The sequence below is a fragment of the Ipomoea nil genome, unplaced genomic scaffold (genome assembly GCF_001879475.1).
Source record: "Ipomoea nil cultivar Tokyo-kokei standard unplaced genomic scaffold, Asagao_1.1 scaffold2694, whole genome shotgun sequence".
In the NCBI taxonomy this organism is placed as follows: Eukaryota; Viridiplantae; Streptophyta; class Magnoliopsida; order Solanales; family Convolvulaceae; genus Ipomoea; species Ipomoea nil.
The window spans coordinates 368489-396200 of NW_017619122.1; the positions used below are offsets into that span (position 1 = coordinate 368489).

Here is a 27712-nt window from a genome sequence, read left to right on the forward strand (position 1 = left end):
CATTCACCCATTATCCGTTTTGAGCGTACAATATATCAATATCTTCGTCTTACTACGAAGAACCCGATTCCACTTTGACCCGACCCAAATCGGAAGTGGACCCCCACTGATAATTGTACCACAAAATAGCCACTTAAATATGCCATTTTATGCCATTTTAAGCTATTTTTTCCAACAATCCCCCACATGAATGAAAAATTGATTTTCAGGGTATTTTAAAATTGGAAACAAACTGTGTTCAACGGTCGATCCCTGCATAGGATAGGTAGGGATCACTATACCCTTTGAACCTTCCCTTGTAAAGATATGTTTACTCTACTGGCTGTACGGTAGAACGCGATGTCTTTGAACCGACTGCCGTTTGTGTAGACGATGATATATCTCACACAGGAACCTCCCAACCATGCTCTGTTCTCATGAGTGTGCCCATTTTGGTCGTGGGTCACCGTCCTGGTTCTGCAAGAGTTTGTGAAGAATTGTGCCCATCAATTCTCCTTTGAAGCGACCCTCACTTCTCTCTCACATAGGTGATTCTTTTCCGAGTATCCCGCATACTCACACATGTCAACCGACATTCGAATCATTAAAGCATCAACATGCTAACCTTGCGCGGGAGTCACTGTTCTAACGAGGAGTGGTAGGGAGTCCGAGACCCCCACAGTGACACGCTTCGTTCCATAATTTAGTTGTCCCATTGAACCTAGGTACCAGCTAGGTTGGGTGTCCACTATAGAACTTTTAGTCTAAGGGCTTTAGACCCATTCCTCGTTCCAATTTCTCCACAACCATTTGCTTACCCTCGGGTTAGCGAGTTAGCGGCCGCTACGTTATCTTTTGACATCACGTAGTCAATAGAGATAACCCCCGTTGTGAGAAATTGTTTAATGGTATTATATCTACAACTTATAAGTCTAGATTTACCATTCCACATTTAACTCTGTACTTAACCAATTTTGGCTTGACTATCACAATGCACACAAATTGGAGGTACGAGTTCACCACTAGGAACATTCTCAAAATAATGACATAGCCATTCGGCCTACTCGCTCGCGACACGAGTGTAAGGCTCTCAGCTTTGACCCCGTCGGATCTTAGCTATCACAAATTCATTTTGAGAATTTCCGTCTAACCAACTGCACTGGCCTACGTAAATACGTAGCATTTAATGGACTTAGTGTCCTTTGACATCCGTGCTATACTTTCCAAGTACGGCTAGATATCCCACGTAGTGCAGTCCAAAGTCATAAGCATACATAAGTATCTCATAACTTCCACTATTGCCTTCTAGTGCGTAACACTAGGGTTACTCGTATGTCTACCGAGTTCGTTAACCGCAAAGGCAATGTCCAACCTAGTACAACCCATTGGATACAATTAAACTACCAATAATCTGAATGTATTCTCCATGAGAAGTACAATACTCGTGATTATTGGCTAGTTGTACGTTAGTATCTAACGGTGTCCAAGCCACTTGATTAACATCCTCTGCAAGGATTTAATCAACACAATGAGATTGGTTTAACACGAGACCATACGGTCTTCTCACAATTTTAATCCCGAGGATTAAATCTGCCAAACTCATGCCCTTCATGTTAAATCTCGAATTTAACATGTTTCTGGTAGAATTGATCATTTGATCGTTACTACCCACAATGAGTTTATCGTGTATAAACAAACAGTGATATCATCGTCTATCGTACGCGATACGTAGACCCACTAGTCACTTTTATTTATACTAAACTCGTTGGTCATCATTGTATGATCAAACTCACATGCCAAATACTAAGGCAATTGTTTCAACCCATACAATGATCTCACCAATTACACACTTTCTTTCCATAGCGCGGAACCACGAAACCCTCGGGTTGTTCCATGTCTATTAAGAAAGCGATACATCCATTTCGATAAACTTCCAAGTCTCGCTAAACAACTCTTGGGAAGTATCATCCTAATGGATTTCATTCTCATCACAAGAAAATATATAATGAAGTAACTGTGGCACTCGTGTTGCATGTAATATAAACTTACAAGCTCGGCCATTTTACTTCGATATAGCCGACCGGTTCTATCTTCCGACTAGTGATCCACTTAGGATCCCGAGATTTTACAACCCGGATGAAGAACAACCAGTTCCAAGTATGATTCTTTTAGATAATATCTACTTCACTCTCGGTAGCCTCTCTCGGGTTGGTCCATCTGTAGAAGTCAACACTTCTACATACGTTCGAGGCTCGTTTTCTAACAACCATGTCAGAAAATCCAATTTATTTTCTAGTAAACAAGTTAGATTGTGCGCATCACACTCTAACATGTACGTCAGAAAATTTGGACCAAAGGATTTTTCAATCCTAGCTCTCTTGCTACGTCCAGCTTTGAGCTCGGGTTCTTTTTCACACCCTTCAACCATAGCTACGCCGAAAGTTCCTTTCAACGTGCTAGGTCCTTTATTGATCCTTCACAAAAATACATCTTCCAAGAACGATGAATTTCTTGATTCAGTTTATTGTGTTCTTATGTACATCCAAACTATAGGACTCGTGTACTAAGAACCCAATATACACCTTTGGCAAGACACCCCCACATTTCGGGCATTAGTAGGAAAGCTTCCTACGTATCCACAATTCGTAAAAATTTCATGTGGGCAACCTTATTTAAAAGGTATTTACTTGTCCAAAGTATTGTCTCACCCCTCATACTTTGAGGTAGACCCGAACTTATCAACGTCTTGATATTTTATGTTCGGCAACAACGTTCGATTGAGGTGAATACCGTGTCATACACTCAAGTACGATACCAAGGCTTGCGCCGAAACCACCAACAGGCATTTCATGTTCACTACATCGATCGTTCGTAACCGTGTTAATTCACAATTAATTTGGTTATCCCTTTTATTCTCATAAAGAATAAACATGTGTTACACATTAACACATTTCGTAGCTGCGAACGAATCAGCACGTACGAATCCATTCGAATTTTTGACCGAAAGGCCACAAACCCGAATCGGTGCTTCCGAAATTGAAGCACGAATCATGCTTGGAAAAGTAGCACGAAAGTGCTACACGAAACCAAAAAGCAGGAAATGCTTTTAAACTCACCAAGCACGAAGTGCTGTTAATTCCCCATGCACAAAAGTGCTTTTAAATTCCACTAAGCACGGAAGTGCTTTTAATTAATCAGTACCATGTGGTGCTTGATTAATTTCCAAGCTTATCACTAAGTGCTATTATTAGCATTATAAGCTAATTAACCCTTTCGAGAGTTTTTTCCGTTAGTGTTCCGAGAGCACTATCCAACAAATCAAATCTAACTTTCATACTAGTATAATTTGGAATTTTGATCAAGTTAATTATAACACAATTAACAAGAACAAATCAACCAAATTTTCAACTAGTTGTATCAAGCTTAATTTGATGTCCCAACAATTTGTCTCAAATTATATTTCATACTAGTATAATTTGGAATTTTGATCAAGTCAATTATAACATAATTAACAAGAACAAATCAACCAAATTTTCCACTAGTTGAATCAAACTTATATAATCGTTCTTAGAATATTATATAAAATATTCAACACTTGAGTTGTGACGCTCACGATTATATAGTTATCCCAATTTTTGACAAATTGATCCTTGAAATCCTTATCGTTCTACATGAACCTAAACCGAAGTTCTTTACGGGATTTCAAACATGTAACACGCTTGTTACATTTCGTTCCGACCGTTAAGCCATTTTAGCATTTTCCACATAATGCTCCATGATGCATTGCGCACCCGTATTGAATCTTTTATATATTGAAAATATTACACAAGAATATTTCAAAATATACAAAGTTCAATACCCACAAATGGAACAATTCATTTTATTCAACAATAAAATGTATCACAAGGATACTACAACATTTATTCAAAATAAATAAATAGGAAAATTACATTGGAAATTAATTTCCATTATTCCTATTTCGTAGTAATCCTTCAACCCGTGTGCCTTGTTCCATTTTCCAACCGTCCACTCCACGAGGGTGGTTCATAGCGCACATCGGGGGTACCTTGGTTGTGACCTTACTCGTCCAACCATCCACATGTTTTAAACATAGCGAAATTATCCTCAACCTTTTCACCAGGATGACGGGTCGCTCCATAGTGGCATTTCTCCTTCTTCTCGTAATCTTCTTGAAAGCTAAGCTTCCGCTTGAGTTTCCTTCGATTACGGTTGAAGTCATTGGTAACACTACCATAGTCCTCGGACCATGTAGTCATTACACCATCATAGGATCCTTCGTGGCTTTTAGCCAATCCGTTAGGCAGCACAATAGGTACCAATTGTGTGCCTTTTGCCACAGGTCTACCGGATCGTGAACCAAAGTTCTCCGGAGCACCATCGTGTGTTTTTGCAACTCCCATGGAAATATTATTTCCAACGTTGCCGCCGTCTACCGGCATCACGGAATGTGCAACATCGTTGCCGTTCCGACCATTTGAATGTGCACCTCCAGCAACATTCACGGATCCAATACTCTTGGACTCCACCGATTTGTTCATTATCAAAGTAATAAGGTTTTAAGATTGTTGGAGATAATGAACCACAATCGATTTAATATCCCAAAAATAATATTTATATATACACACACAAGTATATAAAATATTATTGGATATCTACCCGAAATATATATACACACACAAATATATATAAACGGATCCGAAGGTTATATATACATGTATATCTACGAAAAAGATATACCAATATATATTAACCAAAATTGAAACTAATAATCCTCGGATTATAAGTCCAATCCAACTAATATATCAAAAGAGAGAGAACGGATTTTTGCTTAAAAGCATAATCCAAACGAGAAAGAAGGAGAAGGAAGAAAGAAATGTACGAGTTAGGCGAGTGCCATTCTTTCCTTAAAACCTTATTTGCCACCTCCCAAAAGTGCTAGGAGCGTTGTGGCCTAGGCTTCCCAGGATAAAACGTACAACGGTTCGACGTTTGAGCACCCAAACGAATGAACCCGGCGAACAAGAGCATGGGACGAACACAGCTACAAGAAGGGAGTAGGAGCAGAGATTTTGGAGCTGGGAAAACAGAATTTCAGTGTTGTGCGTGTTGTTTTCAGTCTGTGTAGAAACACTGCTGCTACACCCCTTCTTATATAGGAGGTGAGGAATCAATAGCATTTAGTTTAGCATTTAATCCACGATTTGTAACACCTGAAACAGCCACCATTATTGAGATTTAACTCAAAAATTCAAAAGGTGGAATTAATACAAGATTAATCCTGTAACAGTCCAGAACCAACAAATGGTCCGCGCTGTTTCAGCTCAGTTACTTTCGGGATGCACACGAGACTGAAACTCTCGTGTAAGTCACACGAGAGTACGAACTCTCGTGTAACCTCATGACAGCGCACGAGAGATCAAGTCTTGATCTCGGGTGATCTCTCGTGGTGTGGCCATATAGTGTTGGAAAACTGTACAGAAATTGGCATAACTAGCCCGCAAGGCCAGCCAATTTCCGGACGACATTCGTGGCCCCAGGTGCCGGCGCACACGAGCTCGGGCTTGAATCAAGCCTTTTTCAATCTCGTCTATATATATATCGGACACTTGGACTCGTTATAACACGCTAGTAGAAGCTGATTTCGTTTGATTTTGAGTTAGAAAGCATGTTTAGTATATTGAAGAGTTGAAATGTGAATGCTCTGTATTTTGTTTAGATGTGAACTTGAGTCTATGAACTTGAGTCAGTAAGGATAATTTAGCATTTGAATATATGAATGTTGAGAAGCATGCTTAATACTTTGTTAGCTCTTGTTGAGAAGATTTGCTAAGTTGCTGAGATTTTGGCATGAAACAATGTATTTTTCCATCTTCACAGTGAAGGACCATTTTAGCATATTTCAATGATTAAGTGCATTGAAGGATCTAAGTAAAGCCTAAATCCTATTTCAAAAACCTATATCTATTTTGGAAAATCTATATCTTTTGCATTGAGAAGTTGCATGATAAGTTGATTTCCAAAATGTGAGAAAGAGATATTGTTTGAGATTTATGTACATTGCAAAGATTGCATATTACTTAGATAAATTGCATGAGAAGAGAAATTTTGCATGAGATATATAGATATATATATGTATATATATATATATATATATATATATATATATATATATATATATATGTGTGTGTGTATATATATATATGTATATATGTATATATGTATATATATGTATATATATATACATTTATATATATATATATATATATATATATATATATATATATATATATATATATATATATATATGCTATCTATATTGTGAGGAAAGCTTGGTTTTGGAGGCCCCGTTAGGACTAGCCAACTAGGTCCTTTCGGAAGAAAACAGAAAGAAAGAAGTTTGAGAAAGAAAAGAAACGGTCACAGAAGACCGAAAAATATTTATGAAGTAGCTTGGTCGATATTCCCGGGTTGCTAGGTTCGATACTACCCGCTAGGCTTGGAATCCTAGTTAGGGGGTGCACACTGATAAGTACGATACCTGATTCTACAGAGATTTGTATAAGAACCAAGAGTAACGGTTCTGTGGGCGAGATGAGTATTAGGCCGGCTAGATACCGAGCCCGGATAGGTTCGTTCACAATTTGTGAAGTTCCTACCTCACCCACGAGTTTCAAAAAGAAAGTAAGAAAGAAGAAATAAGAGAAAAGTGAGTCAGGAGACTCAACAGAAAGAAGAGAAAAGTGAGTCAAGAGACTAAACAGAGATCCTCCACAGAAAATGTTCCATTTTATATAAAGAGCGAGAGTATATCTAGTTATAAAGCATCATATAATATCTTGTTGCATAACTTAGCATGTGTTTCATTTGGAGCATTTGAGAAGTAAAGTCTTATTGCTGTTGTTTGAGAGTTAGCATGATATCATGATCTTGCTTGTTGAAATTCAGTGATCCTTTATGAGTAGTGCATATTAGATTATAATTGGAGATATCTGTTATAGCATGAGAATGTGTTAAAGTATGAGTTGTGAGATAAATCATATTTATATGAAGTATAGGTTGCAAGCATATAGAAGTGTTTATGTATGCCTATTGAGTTTTGATGATTAAGTGAAGTAGCTGTTTGTATTCATACTTGAGATTGCGTGTGAATGAGAAATATTTTCCAACTTATAACTATAGTACTTTACAGTGTTGAGTGGTTTTATACTTAGCATTAATTTGCTAATGGGTTTATTTTCCTACTTGTTTTATAACCACTTTCAGGTGGGCCCAGTGGAGAGTGTCCTTACCAAGGAAGTATAAGTATCCTTATTCGGTCAAGAATTAGGGTTACGGTTTTAAGAAGACGAAAACACTACATGCTACACAGAGACACATATCTTTGATTATCATGCCTCTTCTCAAGACAATAAGTTCTTGGTGATTATGATGAAGAACTTGAGAAGAACTATCGTTGCTTAAACGAAATGACGCAAAGATCATTCAGTTGTGGGAATAACGTGGGATTGCGTCATTGAAGCGGACTGCAACAGAGTTAGCTCTCCAATTGAAGGGATTTCATTGGACTTCTGCATGCGTGGCTCTCCGCCTTCAACAATCCAGTAAACCTTTGTAGACTGGGTAAGTACCTTGTGTGGGGCACTTGGGTGAGATTGTTGTTTCTCTACCTTTGTACATTGGATTATGAGTTAGTGGATTGGACGCCTCGGTGATCGTCCCCTAGATGTAGATACACACTGTATCGAACTGGGTAAACATCGTATGTGTTGATTTATTATCTGCTCTAGTTTTCCTCTACAAACTAATCTGCAATCTATCTAACTGACTGACAATTCACGTCTCCGAATCAGTGAGTCCAATACATCAGTCGATTATCTCTAATAATAATCTTAAACTGAGAAAATGCAAATTTACAATTTTTCGTGTATTCTCTGCACAGTTTTGTGATCTCGCCTTCGTAAATTAAAAAAGAGAGCAGTCGGCCATTGTCAAAGAACGTACGAGAAATGTTCGACAAGCGGTTTCTTGGTCATGGTGCGTGTAGGCAGTCAGCTATGTTGGAGAAGGGGTATAGCAAAATTCAAAAGGGCAATAAGACTTTGATACCATACAAATTTACCATCTCAGGGCACCTCTATACTCGGTGTACGTGGAGGGTATTCGAAAGCAATAAGGTTATGGGCATAAACGAAAACAACATTTGCCGTGGTGACATTGCCAGAACAGTCGACCAAGTGAACGAGTACTTCGCCAACTAAGGGACTTTGTCAAACAATGCCAGTCGACTATAGAAATATTGTCGGTCGTAAGGGCGTGGGCAGGAGCTACACAAGCAGTTGGCCATGGACAAGGTATGTTGGAAGCTAGAGAATGATCGGTCATGGGATACATATGGTTGATAAGGAGTGCTCGGCTATAAGAGACAGTGGTCAGTCGGCAAGGAGTGCCCTGCCGTTAATCGTTGCGAGATACGTGACCAAACATACATATATAAATGAATCATATGTAGGGGAGCGAAAGTAACCCCGTGGTAAAATATTTGGCGGATTAAAGAGATTGGGAAATTGCATATTCATTCCTAATTCTTAGCAAGAACCATGCAGAAAATTAAGGGAGGTGGGGAAGGTTCTATATATCTGATATTCCTTTTTAGCAGTCATTTACTACATATGATGGACGGTTGTGGACGGCTCGGTAAGAGCTTGGAAAATTGCTGGAGTGATATTATTTGTTATTTCACAAATGTATACTATAATATGCTTAAAAAAATCCTCCTGGTCAATCAAGTGGTCGATCGAGCCAAAAAAAAATTAGGGTGGTCCGCCAGCCCCTTAAATGGCGCGAGTGAAAGCCATTTTGGGTGGTCCTCTAGCCCCTCAAATGGTGTGGGTGAAAACCTTTTTGGGTGGTCCACTAGCCCCTCAAATGACGTGGTGAAAGCCTTTTTGGGTGGTCCGCTAGCCCCTCAAATAGCGTGGGTGAAAGCCTTTTTAGTGGTCTATCAGCCCCTCAAATAACATGACAAATTAGGTGCTTACCATCTAATTAAATGGTAAAAGAGGCAGCTAATTGCGAGAATGCAACTAAGTCACCCTTGGACGTGAGACGGTTAACTGATTTTTACTATTTCTCTTTGAAATCTTACCAGGTTTGGGGATATGCAACAAGATACTGAGGAACTGTCATGTGCTAAGTGGTTAACTAACTTGGGATAGGCAAACTAATTGGTTGGACCATACCCTTTAGTAGGTTGCATCTCACGAAGATGATTTTTACATAATCAACAATTCAAATTTTGTAGGTGATCGGCCTCTTGGTCATCAAGCACCCTGTCATTAAGTACTCAGCCCTTCAGCCTTATGTGGTCGGCCTCTCAACTCCTTAAAGCTAACGATCAGTCATAGAAAAATACCCCTTAAAAATGTGGTCAACATATAGTACCCATGAAAACAGGGAGTCGGCAATGAAGTCCTTCAGGCTTCCTTGAAAAAAACGAGTCGGTGATGAAATACATCTTCGTTTGTCTTGAAGCTAGATGTCTGAAAAAGGAGTCAGCAACGAAGTATGATGTATGGTATTAAGCTCACTACGAATCATTGCATTATACTTTCCTGTACCGTGTTTCGCAAGACACGGGAAAGTGAGAGACTAGAGGATGGAACATGGACTATAGGTAGATGGGTAGTCAACCAAGCAGTCAGCCTGGCATTAGATGGTATTCGTATCAGCACTCGGCTCGGGACTTGACCAGTCAACCGCGACAGTAAAGCAATGAATTATATGGCAACTACGCAATTATGGAAGGAAAATCAAGGTCAACCTAAATTACCACCTACCCCTAAATTATCCTTCTCCTTCCTAAAATCACTTTCCAATCCCATTAATTACCCTGCATGGAGAGTTTTTAAAAGGAAATTGCTAGTAGATGATGTTTTAAAGAGGATGGGATTTCAATTTGCTTCTAAATGCCCATGTTGTATACATCCTAGATGTGACAACATTGGACATATTTTTGGAACTGGGGAAACTGCAACTCAGGTGTGGGATTATTTTGCTAAATCCATGGGTCTGACAATACAGGTTAGAAGTGAGAGACATGTTTGTTATGAGTGGTGGAGGGCAAGAGTGAAGAACAGAATGTTGAAGTTCATTGCAGATAGACTGCCTACCCTTGTGCTCTGGGAGTTGTGGGTAAACTACACACATTGCAAGTATGGAGGAGGTAGGCCTTCTATAGCTAGGATTATCTATAAAGTCACTAGGGATATGGCAGAGTGCATTCAAAGGAAATGGTCATAATGGGACCCTCTACCTCCCAACTGGGGCTTCATTATTAGGAAGGCTGAGACATTTACCTGTGGTAGAATTGTACAGAGGTCTAGTTGGTATAGACCAGCTCCTGGGGGTGTGAAAATGAACTGGACAGCAAATGCAGAAAAGAATAGTTGTCTTCATAAGAAACTCAAGGGGAAGATTTTGTGTGGCTGGGGTTTATTCATCCTGGGGACACACTGATGTAAGAAGCCTTGTTAAAATAATGATTTAAGATGCATGGGCTTGGTGTAGAAGGAAAAGGCTCCTCTTTGTGTGCTTTGAGTTTGATAATTGGTTGGATATTGAACTTGATTTTCTAGAGGACCAAGGTACAATTTCTAAGAACATATGCAGTGAAAGGGTTAACTGTGTGGTGAAATGCTTAGCCAAGCGGTGTTATGGGCTTAATGTTACCTTCTGGAAGTGTGGGGTTTTACCTAAGGGGCTCAACAATGTGTTAGCCTTGGAGGGAGTCCCTCACTTCTCCATTGTTACTGGGTCTGATCACTTAGCTTGATGATGATGGGGCCTAAGGTGGTAGCTTATGCAGCTGAGGGGATTTTACTTTGTTTAAAAGAGGGCTGAAGCCACCTAATGAATTTGCTTCTGCAACTGAGGGTGGCAGAATTGTATGCTGATCTGCAGAAATGAGGCTGCAATAGCTGATCTGTTGTGCAGATTTTGTGGGCTGATCTGCAACTCTATTGCAGAAATGAAGCCAATGCTCTTCTGTTTGTAGGTACCTTTAGTGATAGCTGCAATTCGACTAATCTACAACCAAAATAGCAGAATCTGAGTTGCAGAAATGAGGCTTTAGAGGCCTTAGATTGGAGATAATCTGCACTTAGTGTAGAAATGAGGTTTTTTGCTTATTTAGTTGAACTATAGCTTTTAGTTGCTCCTAGCTCTATCTGTTGTGCTTATGCTTGGCTGGGGGGGGGGGGGGGCTTGCTTGTCAATTGTATGCTCTCCTAGGGGTTGCTTGATTTAATTGCTCAGTTTGATTTGTGATTGGATTTGTGGAGTTAGGTTGAGCTCCAAGTATAGCACACACTCTGAGTTGGGAGTGCTTTGAATGGTGGTGATTCCTTAGGATAAGAAAAGAAAAGAAAAGGAAAAGAATGGTTGAAAGAAAGGTGTTTGGAGAAAGCTGAAAACGGTTGGAAAGAAAGCAAAAAAGTGATTGTAAGGGTTAAAAAATAAATAAATAAATAAATATAAAAAAATAAAAATAAAATAAAAAAAAAATAAAAAAGAAGAAGAAGAAAGATGCTTGGAGTGTTGGTGAGGTCATTGCTTAGGTAGGGATCTAAAGGTCCTCCCAAGCTCAAACATAGTATGTTATGCCGTTGGGGATTGAAAGTTTGAAACATAGTACGCTATACCGTGGGTGGTGAGTCTTGGGTGTGCGAGTGGAAGGAGGTCAGTGACATTGCTTAAGTTAGGTCCCTTAAAGTCCCCTTGGGCTAAAACACAGTACGCTGTGCCGGTGGGGATGGGGCCTTGGCTTAAGGGTGGCTTAAGGGGTAGTTGGAATCCTACTTGAAAGGGCATCGGTCCCATCCTTTGTGTGGGACGGGGAGCTCAATCTTGACTATTGGTTTGTGAATGTTTTGGAGAAAAACTTGAATGATTAAAGGTAGGAACCGCTTGGAAAGCATAGTCTTGATGGGTTGGAGCCTTATTTGGCCTTATGCTAGAAAACACATCCTTGTATATATTTAGCTAGTTTTTGAATACAGTAGAGCTAGGTAGCCTCTTTGTTGTAGGTGGTCACTTTTGGGCTATCTTTGTAAGACTTGACTTTTATTTTAATACATTTTCTTTTCTTAAAAAAAATCCCATTAATTACCCTACTCCACAATAAAATACCAAATTACCATATAAAATACCTAAATTATCCTTCTCCTACCTATTTCTCCACTATAAAAGGCCTTAGTCAATCACAAAGAAAGGGTATCAAAATCCTCTCTAGACATCTCACATCTCTCTCGAGAGCTCCCTACTATACATATACCAAACTACCTACAAAATAGTGGATTTCAGCTTAGCACCGCCCGAAAGGCCCATGGTTTTCACCTTTCGATTTCCACGTAAAAATTACGATCTCTACTTATTTTCCACTCATTTATATTTTAATGATTTAATCTATTCACACGAATCGGTTATGTTGGCCTGCCAAGTGATGACTACCCCGGGTCACAAAACCAACAGTCACACACGTCTTTGGTGCCTGGGAACTTGCTTAACGTACTTGGCATGCAACAGGTTTACCAACTCTTATAACTGCTTCGCATTTCCTCACTTGACTAAAATATATCATGCGTGAAGAAATGGAAAATAGGATGGCAATTCTACATGAAATTTGGATTGCTCACAACAAAGCTATCTTTGAGAATCTAATGTTAACTCCAACAACTAACCAGTGTTTCAAAGACCAGAAGGGAGCTTAGCTATTGGCCTTTTGGTGATGGAGACCAACAACAGGGCAACATGCATTTCATCATCAACTAGTGACTCGAGAACCGGGGAAAACTATGTTTGCGAGGTAGATGCGGCAATCAGCCCAAGACAGACAAATGTCAACCTCCAACACCTTTTGCATTCTGGACGATGGTGGAGACTTCGTGGCGGCATCCAATGGTCAATTAATCTGCAACCCTCAACCCCTTATAGCAGAGGTTCTTGCATGCAAAGAGGCATTATGCTGAATCAAGAACAAAGGTCTTGGCAATATAATGTAAGGCTTAAAACTAACTGCCAAGTTATGGTTGTAGGCTTTGCCTTGAATATAATGAATGTACCAAGCTCATCAATGATGTCGGTCGGTGTTCTATTAACTCTATTAATAGGTCAGCGAATGAGCTCTCTCATGCCTTAACAAAAGTGACTAGTTCTTAGTCTTGCTCCATGGTTTTGGAGTCTAATCCTCCTGTTTGTATTCGACACCTTCTTCATTAACTCTTCCCTTTCTTGGTTTGTAAAAAAAATAAAATAAAATAAAATAAAAATAAAAACCTCTACAAACCTTTAGCCTAAATTCTATATATTATTTTTTTGAGTTACTTCCATTTCTTTTTCTATATTTGTAGGTGGCAGTCCACTTTTAGTCTTTTTTTTTTTTGTCTTTTTTGTCAGAACATCATCATTTGGTCCTAGTATTATTAAGGCATTACCATTTTTGGTCCTCTGTCAAATAAATCTTTGAAATGTCATTAAATACAACGACATTCTGGTTTTTTTATACAAAGTAGGTTGACCCGCTATATATTTTATGTTTATGTTTATTTTTTGAAAAATCCATAATTGAAGACCGAAATACCCTTGTATTTTATGTTTATGTTTATCTTTTGATAAATCCATAATTAAAGACCGAAAGACCTTTGTATTTAATGAAATTTAAAATGTTTTGTTGATAGAGGACCAAAGAACTCTATGATTAAGTGTGATGGGTGACCCCACTAAGACGTAAGCATGTTGCAGCGCTATCGTCCATTTTATTCATGTCTAAACTCAACATACTTTCTCTCTCTCTCCTAAATTCCACTAAGAACATCCACAATAGGGGTGAAATGGGGGTTAATGTCAGGTCATTTAACTTGGGTGTGGTTAATAGCAAATGTGAGGTGGGGTTATTTTAGGAAAGAAGTCTCCTGCAAAGATCAAAATAATGTAAAAATAATAATAATAAAAACAAAAAATAAAATAAAAAACCGGGCGCTTCCTTTTTTTAAAATTTCAGTTTTGTTCTTTTTTGTTTCTCTCCCCTCCCATCTTCTCTTTCCTAATCAATCTTACAATATCCCCAACTGATAATGATGCTCTAAGTTTTCCTTCCCGCTCTAAGTTTTCCTTCCCCTAGATTTTAGGAATTACACTAAGACTCGATCTCATGACCTCCCATATGAGAGAGACCACTACATGCCATCTGAATAGATACTACAATGTAATAGAGTCAGTAGTATTAAAAAAAATAGGGAAAACTTTTTCCTTCAAATTAATTACTATTAAAAACATAATAGTATATTCTTTTTTTCTTTTTTCTTTTTTTTTGTGTTGTGTATGTATAACTATTTTAATTTTCTTATAATATTATGTAATTTAGTGAAAACTGTAATTGTTTTTAAATTTATAATACACTATTTTTTAGCAACCAAATTTGATTTTTTTCAATTATAAAAATTTATGGTATATCATAAAATTTATGAAAAAAAAATTACAATATAAATAATAAGTATTAATAGATATTCATGAAAGCAATGACTACCAGGGATATATAATTGTACTAACAAAATGAATGCTTTAATTCACACCTTAAAATTGATATTATCTTTTACATTATTATATACTCTCTTTTTTTTTTTTTTTGCAACCGAATTTAAATATTTTTTCCAATTGTAATACATAAATTTATTTAAGATATATATAAAATAGATTATATACTCCGTATTATAAAAGTTTTCCAGTGAAAATTTTAAAGATGTATTCAATTTAGAATTTTAATAACTTTTGTAGACTTTTTAAAATAAAAAATATGTAAAAGTCAATAAAAATTTATAAATGTTTGTGATATGAGACTTTTATCAACTCTTATCAAATTTATACAAAAGTATAAAAAGATTCTATGAAAGTTATTTAAAAATGTAACACCCCCTAATTTCCATGCTAAATTAAGTCTTAAACATGCAGATAACTAAACAAAATATCAAACACAGCGGAAGACTGAAAAATGATTATATAAACTGGAAACGAAAGGGGTGCTATGCCACGCTCACCTAGAGGTGAACGCACAGGCCAACATCTGCATGATTCATAAACTAAAATCCATACATAACCAAAGTACTAAAGCCTATCCTTGGCACACAGGCCATAACAACAAAACAAAAGGAACTGCACTAGCAGGTTCTAGACCGCGCTCATGTCTACACATCACCTGAAAGAACATATAAAAGATGACGACGCCCGGTCAGCGAATAATGCTGGGAACCCACCAATACATGTGAAATATCATACATAGATAGGCAATACGTATGTAAAATCATTTGCGAAACGGAATATACATATATATGTTCAAAACCAAGAGCAAAAGTCAACACAAGACTCTAAGCACTCACAACAAGGTAAGGGAACACATCCCAAGACCACACGAGATACAACGACTCACAAGAACGGCTCAAGGTATAATCTACCGTCACACAGTAGATTAACACCCGACATGCATAACACAAGAGAATAAGGACACAACCAATGGCAAGACATGCCTTTGTGACAACACATGTCACAAATAGAGAATCACACAACAATGGCAATACATGCCTTCGTGATATCACCATCACGAATTGATATGCCTTCCTTATGCCCGGTTCCAACCTTATAGCTACCCCCCACCTTATGTCTAGTTCCAACTTTTACCTCTAGGACCCCTGTACACCAAGTCCAACCTTATTCCTCCGAGGACCGTCGTCCCCTCTCCGACAAACCACCAATGAAATTCCACCAATTCATAGTACACGAGGATACCGATCACACGCACGGCCACACACGCCTCTCCAAAATACGTGAACCCGACACACAAGTCACAAACTCCATAATCACGTCATGGCCACCACGAGGACCACTGCTGTACCTTGGTGACTAGTTTCCCAGACCACTAATTGTGCAATCCAGGTACAGCCACACACACCACTCCACAACAGGAATCAATCAACGGATCACAACGAAGATATGAAACCGTACTCAATCAAGGAATGGATCACAGTCCAACAACAACGATGATTAACACAAGTCATCATCAACAATAGGAAAGTACAAACAACACACATGCTAGCATTTGAACACCGAACTAGCATGCGTATCAAACGGGTAAACCAAAAGTAGTTCCGAAAAACACACAGGACTCATCACGGTTCAACGAATCACAATGTTGAACACTTAGCACGATTCAAGACACCAAAACCTACACAGATTCCTACCATATAGTTCTAGACATACGAAACATCAAGAAGACGCCCAAATAGCTCTACAAAAGAACATCGGGAAGTCAAAAGACCAAATACCGAGTCAAAAGAATCATGGGGAATAAATCTCCAAACAACACCATCATGTTCCCCGCGGGTGGACCCACGGGTAGGCCCCCACCCGTGGTTCCGCCCGCGGGTACAACACCCACCGGCCTTGTACCCCGCGGGTGGGGCGGCGGGTAGGCCACTGCCCGCCGTTCCGCCCGCGGGTACACACATGTACACCAAAATAATCCCTTTGGGGATTTTCAACTCCAAGCTTAAAATTCAAGTCCCAAACATGCCAAATCTCACCAAATACAACAAAATGACTTGAATCAAAGGAATAGCCAAGCAATTGTATACAAGAACCCTAATAACAAGCTCTAGATATGCATTTTCACAAGACAATGCATAAACACTCACATTTCATAGCAAAACACATGTAGAATCCAAGAAATCATCATATAGGTAAGTAAAATAGATTTTGTAGAGCATGGGTTACCTCTTGTAGACAAAAACCTTCACTTAACACTTCACCAAGCTCCTACTAAGGCTCACCTTCCAAACCCACTTCAAGAACACACCAAAAGATCATAAAGATTCTATCTTTAAGAAAAGACACCTTAGAAGACACTAAAAACACAAGATGAACATAGATCTTACTCTCATAGATGCTCAAATGTATGAAAGGTAGAATCTTGGAGACAACCTTTGAGGATTTGACAAAGCTCCAACTTGGCTTGGAAGAAAAGCTATCTAACTTTTAGAGAGAAGGGAGAGCTCAAGTTTGGAAAGTGTAAGGAGAAAGAATGAGGAGTGTCTACTAGGTTAGCTTGCATTACTAACACAAGGTGAAATGTCATAAATACCCTTACTAAAGTGAAGAGGTGTAAGGGAACAAGGGAACTACTCACAAAGCTTAAGGTACAACCTTGACTTTGGGTTGACTAGTCAATTACTAGTCCCCGACTATTGAATTTTCAGGAATTTAAGGAATTAAATTACCAATTGAATTAGGATTAATTACTTAATTAATCCCTTAATCGAATTTGGATTACGGGGTGTCACAAAAAATATATAAAAATTATGATTGAATATACCTTAAGGTTATACAAATACTTCATAATGTTTTATTTTAGAAGTTAACAATATGAAAAATAATATTTTTGAAAGCAACCAAACAAAAGTAGATTACGGCAGAAGAGTTAAAACAAAGTCAGGAGGGACAAAATCCTAGTACAATGAGTTAGCCTGGAGATAGACCACGGGCCTATGGCAGCTAGAGTGTGAGCTCTTGGGCAAATTATATCATGCACCACAGTGCATAATCGATTATGCACCGCCCATCATAACGACGTTGTTTTGTTTAATGAAAAGAAACGGCATCCGTTTCTCGTCGTTCCGTACCCTTCCGCAAAAAGTAACTCTATTATTCAGTTTCATTTTATATACACTGCAGTTTCGGTTCAACACAACTACAGTTTCATTTCGATATAACTACAGTTTCATTCGATATTTATATACTCAAATATGTGAAAATATTATTTAATTTTATTTTATATACACTATAGTTTTATTAAAACACAACTACATGATCATTTTGATATAATTACAGCTTCATTGTACATTACACATTCAAATATGTGAAATGTTATTCAGTTTCATTTTATATAACTGCAGTATCATTTCCCCACAACTACAGTATCATTTTGATATAACTACAGTTTCATTTGATAATATAAAAATAATACATGAGGCAGTGTCGGTTTAGATATACTGTAATGTCAGTTGGTAATTAACATACAAAAAATTGTGCGGTCCATTAAAACAAACGGCGCGCCGTTTGGTGCACCGCGGTCCACGTTATAACGACCGGAGCTATTGTATATTAAATTAATAAATGAGTTAACCTAGATATGAATAATAATTTTTATTTTTTTTAAAATCAAGGATATGAATAATAAATTAATTAATAAACATCGTAAAATATGCATGGTCGTATGTTGAATATTAGAATTATTTTCGCATGGGCTATGTCTTTAGAGAGAGTTAGAGTTAGAGGAAATACTAGTAACATGACCAATCTATATGCTATTTATGACACATTAAGTACGTAAATGGATAAATCCTTCCCTCTCCCAATGGAAAAATCCATATTAACTCGGAGGCGGCTGGGTCTTTTTTTTTTTTTTTGGAAGGGGGTGGGGAAGGTTCAATAGTTATTGCGTGGACCGTGGTCCACACAACGACATCGTTTTGTGGAAAAAAAAAATTTACGCGATCCACTGTAACATACATTTTTATAATTTATAATGTACACTAATTCATAAAGTACATTATTTTACCTCAAAAATTTCGTTATTCTAACACAACGTACATTATTTTAACACAATGTACATTATTCTAATATATAATATACATTATTTTAACACATAAAATACATTATTCTAACTCATAATGTACATTATTCTAACTCAAAAAATTCAACAACGTCATTTTGGACTGTGGTCAACATAGCTGTGTGGACCGTAATTTTCCGGATAGGTTTAAATTTCGGTTTAATTTTTTGAAAATGTGTCTAATAATTGTAGATATATTTCTACTGATACTTTAACTTTTAAATTCTTTAGTTTTTCTTTCTCCAATTATATATTTTCAATTCTTTATTTTCTAAATTGTATAAATGCACAAATAAACTAAGAGTAATACTACACATCTCCTAAAATTTCTCGATCTCATAATTTTCCCTTTTGGTATAGCACTATCTAATTAATTGAGTTCTTTAGTTGTTTATTAAAAGTATATAATTTTAGTCAATTCATAACACACCATGAATATAAGTGACATTATATTATTATAATGAGAAATTAATATGAGGGGAAAACAGTATTTATCATAAACAAATTTTCTAATATAGAGAGTGTGGTTGAGTGAAAGGGACTCATTCATTCTTAACCAAAGGTTAAGGGTTCGTTCGTTGGCTTTGGGTATGGAGCAGTCTTAAATCTCCAGGTCAGCTATCCCACCTAAAAGTGTACTTACAATTTAGCGATGGGATTAATCACTATGTCCGACAGTAAAAATCATGGTACACCAAAAAATAAATAAATAAACAAATTTTATGTTTTCATTTCTCCGTATAAATCACAAGATTTCTCAAAATAGTAAAAGTATCCTACTCAGATGTTAGAATGCACATTAGAAGGTTTCAAATTTGATTATCAATGGAAGTGGCCTATTGACCTTTTTGGTTTAAGTCAATCATTTTTGAGTAACTTATATTGATTTACCTCGTCCTTTACCAGTTAAGGTCACAATGCGAAGTTTACCCAGTACACACCATCAACTAGTGACTGCGAGTTTCCCTCGTCACCTATAAAAACAAATGTACGTCAAAAAATTTTCAAAATCCTACCAAAACTTTGTGAACAATTTTAAAATTTTCAAAAATACTAAGATGATGGAAAGTACGTAAGGAAAATGTATTAACATCCTGCTACACCTTGTTGAAAAGTTTAAAAATTTCAGATATCCAAATGTCGAAAAAAAAAAAAAAAATTATTACCCGTTCCAAGTGGGTGTTGGATTTGTTTTTAGTAACAATGGAACATCATTTCTGACTATTTTTTTTAGGTTGCTACGATACTTTCCCCTCATATACCAATACTATAAACTAATCGTTTTAAACCCAATTGTTATATCGTGCACCAGAACACATAATACATTGTGCGTCATAAAAATTTCTCAATTTCGTATGTATAGAATTGTATGGTAGAATACACATAATCTTCTAACATAATATATATAATTTAACATAATACATAATACACATAAACTTTTATCATAGTACACATAAACTTTTAACATAATACACATAAAATCTTAACATAACATACATAAACACAAAAAAATAAAACTATAACGGGATACAGAACGGTGTCCGTCACGTCAACTCCCACCAACTTATAGAAACAACGTCGTTTTGGACCAGGGTGCAGAATGCATTGTGCGTCTTAGTGCACAATATAATTTGCCTTTTAAACACTCCCCCCACCCCCACCCCCACCCCAAATAATAATAATAATTTACCTCGGCCTCATGAATTGGCTTGCCCAATTAATTTTTATTGACAAATTATACTGTAAATCATGAATAAACATTCATTTTAAATATGTTGAAAGTACATTATTTTTGTACTAAAGGTTCATTATTTGGTATACTACTAAATAATGAACTTTTATCAGTACACAATAATGTACCTTAAAAAATAAACATTTAATGTATTAAAAATGTACCTTTAATATATTAAAAATGTATATTATGTCACTGGTTCCACCTTACAAGATATAATGATTGGTCTTTATTCACACCTATTTTAGTCAAAAAAATTTAGAACTTAATAGTCTTTAACTAAAATAAAAAAAATAAAAAAAAAATAAAAAAAAATAAAAAAAAAAGTCTTTAACTTATATTTTTAGAGTTTATTAACATTATCATTTAACATCTAATTGTGATAGTGCGCCAATGGTGATAACGATAATTGTAATAGAGGTGATTCGATGAGTGTTTAAAAAAAAATAGAAGTGATTCGAAGATAAAATCCTTTTAAGCTTTATAAAGAGAGAATCAACGTAATAATGATTATTTTGTTATGGTAGCACAATAGCACATGACATTCCATATTCCATGTGTTCAGGAATATGAAATTATGAGAACAACCACAATCAAGTTGGTTTAATAGTTGACTTGGTAATCAAAATGTTTCAAGTTTAACTCATTTTTTGAGCTCTCTTTTGGCCTTCTTGATTTGAACCGATAAACTATGGACAACCTAGGCTGATTTAACCTCCTTGTGCTAGTCACAAGACGGACTTCACCCAATGCGCACTAGACTTTTACATAAACCAAAGGAATATGAAACTATAAAAACTATATCTTTATGATGCTACAATATGATATTTATGTATTTAATTGTATAGTACTGTGAACTTTGTTGTTATGGTGTAACATGACATTTCTTTTTTTTTTTTAAAGGAGTCATTTCAATTCAATTTCTTCTGAACAATGATATAATTAATTTTACTTTTAGTCGCATAATTATATGTTTTTAATTTTTAATCCTCGAATAAAAGTTAACCATATTTAGTTTTTAGATATTTTTAAACGTCACTAAATCCAACCACAAAAAAAAAAAAAAAAAAAAAAAAAAAAAAAAAAAAAGGGACCAAATTTAATTTGGTCAAGTTTTAAAAAAATATATATATATATCTAAAGATTAAATGTAGTACAATTAATACTTTAAGACTAAATCTAGAAATGCATTATATTCATAAGGCCATTAATAAAAGTAGTTCTTCACCAATAAGATACTTTGTACTACGTTGTTATGCTATTAGATAGGGACTATGCTATTGCTAACTTGTGTTGAATGGGGTCATTTGCCCCCACTCAACTTGTTTTACAACGTAGATATATATTTTTAAAAAGAGTTAATTCCAACAATGGTCTCTTGATTATTGTCATTTATTAATTTTTATCTTTTGATTTTTAATTAGACCATAAATGATTTCTTGACTATTGATCTTTAAATTTTCGTCCTCTACTTTTAATTTAACCATAAGTGATCTCTTGACTATTGATTTTTTTTGAAATTTGGTCCTCTAGTTAAATATCATTTTAATAAACATTAAATTTAAAGGTAATAATGTAAAATCTTTAGTTCTTCACAATGATGAACTCAATGTATTAAATTTATGAACTCAATTTGTCTATCTCAACAACAAGTTAGTTTTTACATTATTATTCTTAAATTTAGTGTTTATTAAATAGATATTTAACTGAATGACCAAATTTGGAACGAAATCAATAGTCAATAGACCATTTATGGTCATATTGAAATTTGAGAATAAAATTTGGTAAAGATCAATAGTCAAGGGACCATTTATAGTCCAATTAAAAGTCAACAGATAAATATTGATAAATACCAATAGACAATAGTCAATGAACTATTCCTGGAATTAACTCTTTTAAAAATTATAAAATTGATCTTCGCTAAAATTAATATTATAAGAGTCAATATATAAATAAAATTTGTAATTCTTTATATGAAATTATATATATATATATATATATATATATATATATATATATATATATATATATATATATATATATATATATATATATAAATCTAGAATAGAAACAAATCTTATTTTGACATAATTTTCTTGTCCTCTTTAACAATTATAATTTAAAATCATATGATAAAAATTTAGATTTAAAACATTATGAATCAAGTTTTTCCTTACAAAGTCATAACTTCTTTCACAATCTTTACAAATCTATGATTATAATAAAAAGGTAGAAATTCAAGGTAAGAATGACAAATTTTGTATGTCACTACTTATTTTTAACTTTTTACTATTATGATTTGTGATTTTATCTGAGTTAGTATTAACTATTAGGTGAAGAATAAAAGAGTCAACTTCAATTTTAATAGATGTACAAATAAAATATTAGAGAAATTTAAATTCGCTTTTCAAAGGACACGGTGATATTTAATGAATGATTGTTTAGTTACATTATTTTTTTTAACTTGTAAAATTTAGTCTTAATTTTGTTAGCGATAAGTGTAAGTATTGGAAAAAAAAAAAAAAATTATCAATGAAAAATTGTATAATTGAATGGGTGATAATTCACAAAGAAACCGTCATGTTTTTCTTTCTTTCTTTTTTTTTTTTATTCTATAATTTCATGAATCGGTGATAATTTGATGAAGGTTGATTACATTCATTTTTATTTTTTTGGAAGCAAAACCATAATAATACTAAAATTGAGCAATTTGGAAAAAGTGTTAAATACATACTAGTATGGGATAGAAGAATGTCTAACTAAGTGAGAATATGTAGCCCTAGCCAAAGTGTGGACTAACACAACCACTGATTCATAAATAAAATGGTAGGACACAGATTCAAAGTGGCTAACCAATCTACACAACCATCAATGACGCAACCAGCGTAAGAGAAATCTGGAGATGGAGAATTAAGGAGTTGACATACATTGAGGCATTAATCCATTTCTAACCTATTAACCCGGTGCCAGCCTTCATCATTGAGTCATGATAATGCCTCCTTAACAACAAGAACTTCAGCCAGGTGGAGATCATTCATGGATCTCATGCAACGTAGAGGAGGTGCGTTTAATGCTCCTAGGAACGTACCAGATTCAGATAATAGGACTACTATGCTCCAAAGTAGTTGAGAAATACGGCATCATCAACCTGACACCTCATGGAGGTACGTCCCTGAAGTTAAGGGCAGCCGGTGCATGATGCGGCAATGTAGTATTCTGAACCTCTAATCTAGTCTTGCCGCCGATGTCCAGCTACTAAGGAGATCGAGATGATACTGCAGCCACCACCTCCGATACTTTCATAGGTTTTCTGATCTACTCCAAACGAAATTATATTGTTCCATAGTGCCTAGAGGACGTACTGTTGTCACTCTGCGTTTCAAGTCATCATTTGCGAATTGAAGGAGAAGATGCCATGTCATAGAGCTGGGGAAGAAAGCCACCTTCTTGAATGCTGTAGGAGATGTTTGACCAGGTAGATACAGGCTATGTTTGGCAAACCTAGCTGAAAAGGTAGCTGAAGGCTGAAAAACTATAAGTTAGGAGCTGAAAACTGAAGAGCTGTTATGCTTGAAAGTGTTTAGTAAAATTAACTTTTTGATAAGCTGATAAATGTAAAAAGACAGAAAAAGACATCTTCACAAACTTTAAATTAGTTTGTTTACATATTAAACTTTAACATTTTGTTGTCAAAAAAATTAACATTTTGAAATAAAATTATTAGCGTAATCATGATCTAGAACCACACAATGAAGTAGCAATATTGTTGTGAATGACCTTCATCTCATAATAATAATAATAATAATAATAATAATAATAATAATAATAATAATAATAATAATTATTATTATTATTATTATTATTATTATTATTATTATTATTATAATAACAATAACAATAACAATAACAATAACAATAACAATAACAATAATAATAATAATAATAATAATAATAATAATAATAATAATAATAATAATAATAATAATAATTGCGATGAAAGTTGCGGATAAAGGAGAAGAGAAAATGGTTTAATTGGGAAGGGTAAAGGATGTCATTTTTTCTTTGAAATAATAAGGGCAAAGACAAAAAATGTTAGTAAGCTACTAGCTTATTTTGAAACGCTACCTTAGATAGCGTTCCAAAATAAGCGCTTATATTAAGCTACGAGCTTATTTTGGGAACATTACCAAATAGAGTTTATAGTTTATTAGTAGCTTAAAATAAGCTATGAGCTCCTCAATAAGCTCTGCCAAACAGACTCATAGTGCCTGCATTGATCCACCATTTCTGGTGCGGAGCCACAAAGCGGACAGGTAGGATCAAGGTCGTCCATTCTTCTACCGTATATAAAGCCATCCGTACTAGAATAATAGCCCTGGCACATCGCCAAATAAAGTTCAGGAATTTATGAAGGATCTTTAAACACCATAACTGAGACCAGGAGGAGAAAGGCGAAGGTGTGGTCTGACTACTATGGCCCTGTTTGGTAAAATATATAGTTAGTCTATATGTCAATTTTGGATTATTTGATCACTATTAATTGTTTGACTTGGTTTAAAAATCAATATAAGTGTTTGGTTAATTAGCTTTTTGTACTCCAAAATGCTAAAATTCAAAAAGCTACTCAAAGCAATTTTTTCAATTAGCTTTTTGAGAAAAAGAAATTATACTAAACAGCAATCAGCTAACAACTAATTTACCAAACACTTTTCTACAATCAGCTAATGTTATCGACTAGTTATACACTCTAATTAACATAATCAGCTAACAGCTAACAACTAATTAACATCCATTTACCAAACAGGGCCATAATATGACAACAATATAATTTATAACCATTCTTAACTAAGCATAAGCCGTGCATATCTCCTTTCCAAAACCAATGAAATGCGTATTTAGGGACTATAGGAAACTTCTTAATGAGCTCGATGTCACGGTCTACAAAGATCAATAAGAGAGTCACTTGTAGCTTCGTCACAGGAAGGGAGAGAAGTCGTAGTGGCTATGAAAGGATTGGATGTGTCGGGGAGCCATGGGTCAGACCAGATTTTCGTACTTCTTCCATTACCAATTATACAATCACGTCCTTGAGCAAGTAAAGATTGAGCAGACACAATGGATCTCCAACGGAAACTAGGGTTTGAACCAAGTCGGGCATTAAGGAAAGAGGTTTTTGGGTAATATCTGGCTTTAAAACGGTGAGCAACCACAGATGTGTCATTAACTAAAAGCCTCCGGCCTTGTTTAGCCAAATGGCAGTATTAAATAAGTTTAACTTCTTGAAGCTAAGCCTCCCATCTTTCTTAGGTAGACATAGTTTGTCCCAACTAGTCTAGTGCATCCCACCCCCTCCAAAAGGCTCTGTTTCCCACTAATACTTATTCATAATCCTTTCCAATTTTTCATAGAAAGTAAGAGGGAGGTGATTTGTTGGAAAAAATAGCATAAATTAGCATAAAATGACATTTTAAATAGATATTTTGTGATACAAATATCAGTGGAGTCCATTTCTGATTTGGGTTGGGTCAAAGTGGATTCGGGTTCTTCATAGTGAGACGAAGAGATTGATATATTGTACGCTCAAAACGGATAATGGGTGAATGAGATATTAATTCTCAAAGTAGACCTATTAAGTTGGAAAAATGAAGGGTGAAAGTGAAGCTTTTGTCCCACATTAGTTTGGGAAGAGGATTTGCCTCACTATTTATACAAGAACTCTTTTTAGACTTATTGAATTGTATAGCATAGAGGCTCTTTTTTGCGCGCAAGGGGGGAGGGGGTGCAAATCAAATCCCAAATTGAGATCGAAAAAGACTTGATCCAAGCACCGGCACCTGCGGGCACGAATGTCGTCCGAAAATTGGCAGGCTATGCCAACCTTCAGAACAATTTTGTCTGGTCTACCGCAGCAGTAGACACGCCGATCTGGTCTACCGGTACATTCCGCGCTGCGGTTCACGTCTACCGGTGTACACAGCGCAGTACACACGATCCATTTCCGGAATGGTACACGCGATGCGCGGTACACGTCCATTTTCGGTACGATACGGACCTGTACCGCTGGTACACATTTCTGGAACGGTTCGTGACTGTTTAGTTCAGATGACTATTGGGAGGATTAATTCAGCTGTTACGGAATTAATTTCAAAGTAATTCCAATTTTGAATTCCAGAATTAATCCTCATATTCAATGGTCAGTTTTTAAGGTTTTGAACATGGGTTTGAATGCCTAAGTAAATGTTATTTACACCATCTTCTCCTATATAAGAAGTAGTAGTTGCAGCCGAATTATATATAAAACAAAAACAATTGTTTTCCAACTCCAAAATCTCTGCTTCTACTCCTCTCTTATCCTACTGTGTTCTAAGCTTTGCTCTAGTTCGCCAGGTTCAAAGTTTGGGTGCTCGAACGTTGAACCATAGCGCGTTTTATCCTGGGAAACCTAGGCTACAACGATCCTAGCACTTGTGGGAGGTAGCAAATAAGGTTTTAAAGAAACGAACAATTCGTTCAACTCGTGCTAACCTCTAACCGAATCATCCACCATTTCCTTCCCAATTATTTGCCTTTCCATATAATAATAATCTTTTCGTAGGATTATTATTTTGGGGGTATACCAACTAGAAACTACCCAACAATAGAGACTCATGGTGAAAGTGGGGAGTGTTTGTACAAAGTCATATGTATAATGGTAAGTCTAGACATGTGCGTCGTATACATAATACCATTAAACAACTTCTCACAATTGGTGTTGTCTTGATTGACTACGTAAAGTCAAAAGACAATATAGCGGATCCGCTAACCAAAGGGTTATGAAAAGAAGTTGTGGAGAAGTTGAGATGGGGAATGGGTCTAAAGCCCTTGGTATAAAGTTCTATAGTGGATACCCAACCTAGCTGGCACCTAGGTTCAATGGGACAACTAAATTATGGAACGGAGCGTGTCACTGTGGGGGTCTTGAATTTCCTACCACTCCTCGTTAGAAACGGTGGCTCCCTCACAAGGTTAGCATGTTGATGCTTTAATGATTCGAATGTCGGTTGACATGTGTGAGTATGCGGGATACTTGGAAAAGAATCACTTATGTAAGAGAGAAGTGAGGGTCGCTTCGAAGGAGAATTGAACAGGGCTCAATTCTTCACAAACTCTTGCAGAACCAGGAATGGTGACCCACGACCAAAACAGGCACACTCATGAGAACAACGCATGGTTGGGAGGTTCCTGTGTGAGATATGTCATCGTCTATACAAAACGGCAGTCAGTTC

At 36.0% G+C, this 27712-nt stretch overlaps 1 long non-coding RNA gene across 1 annotated transcript in view; it reads left to right on the forward strand.

Annotated features, from left to right (window-relative positions):
• Positions 1–27712, forward strand: part of LOC109155226 — an 84466-nt gene that overhangs the window by 54278 nt on the left and 2476 nt on the right. Inside the window, exon 2 of the long non-coding RNA XR_002049878.1 lies at positions 25432–25439. This is a non-coding gene — a long non-coding RNA (uncharacterized LOC109155226). The remainder of the gene's footprint in view (positions 1–25431; positions 25440–27712) is intronic.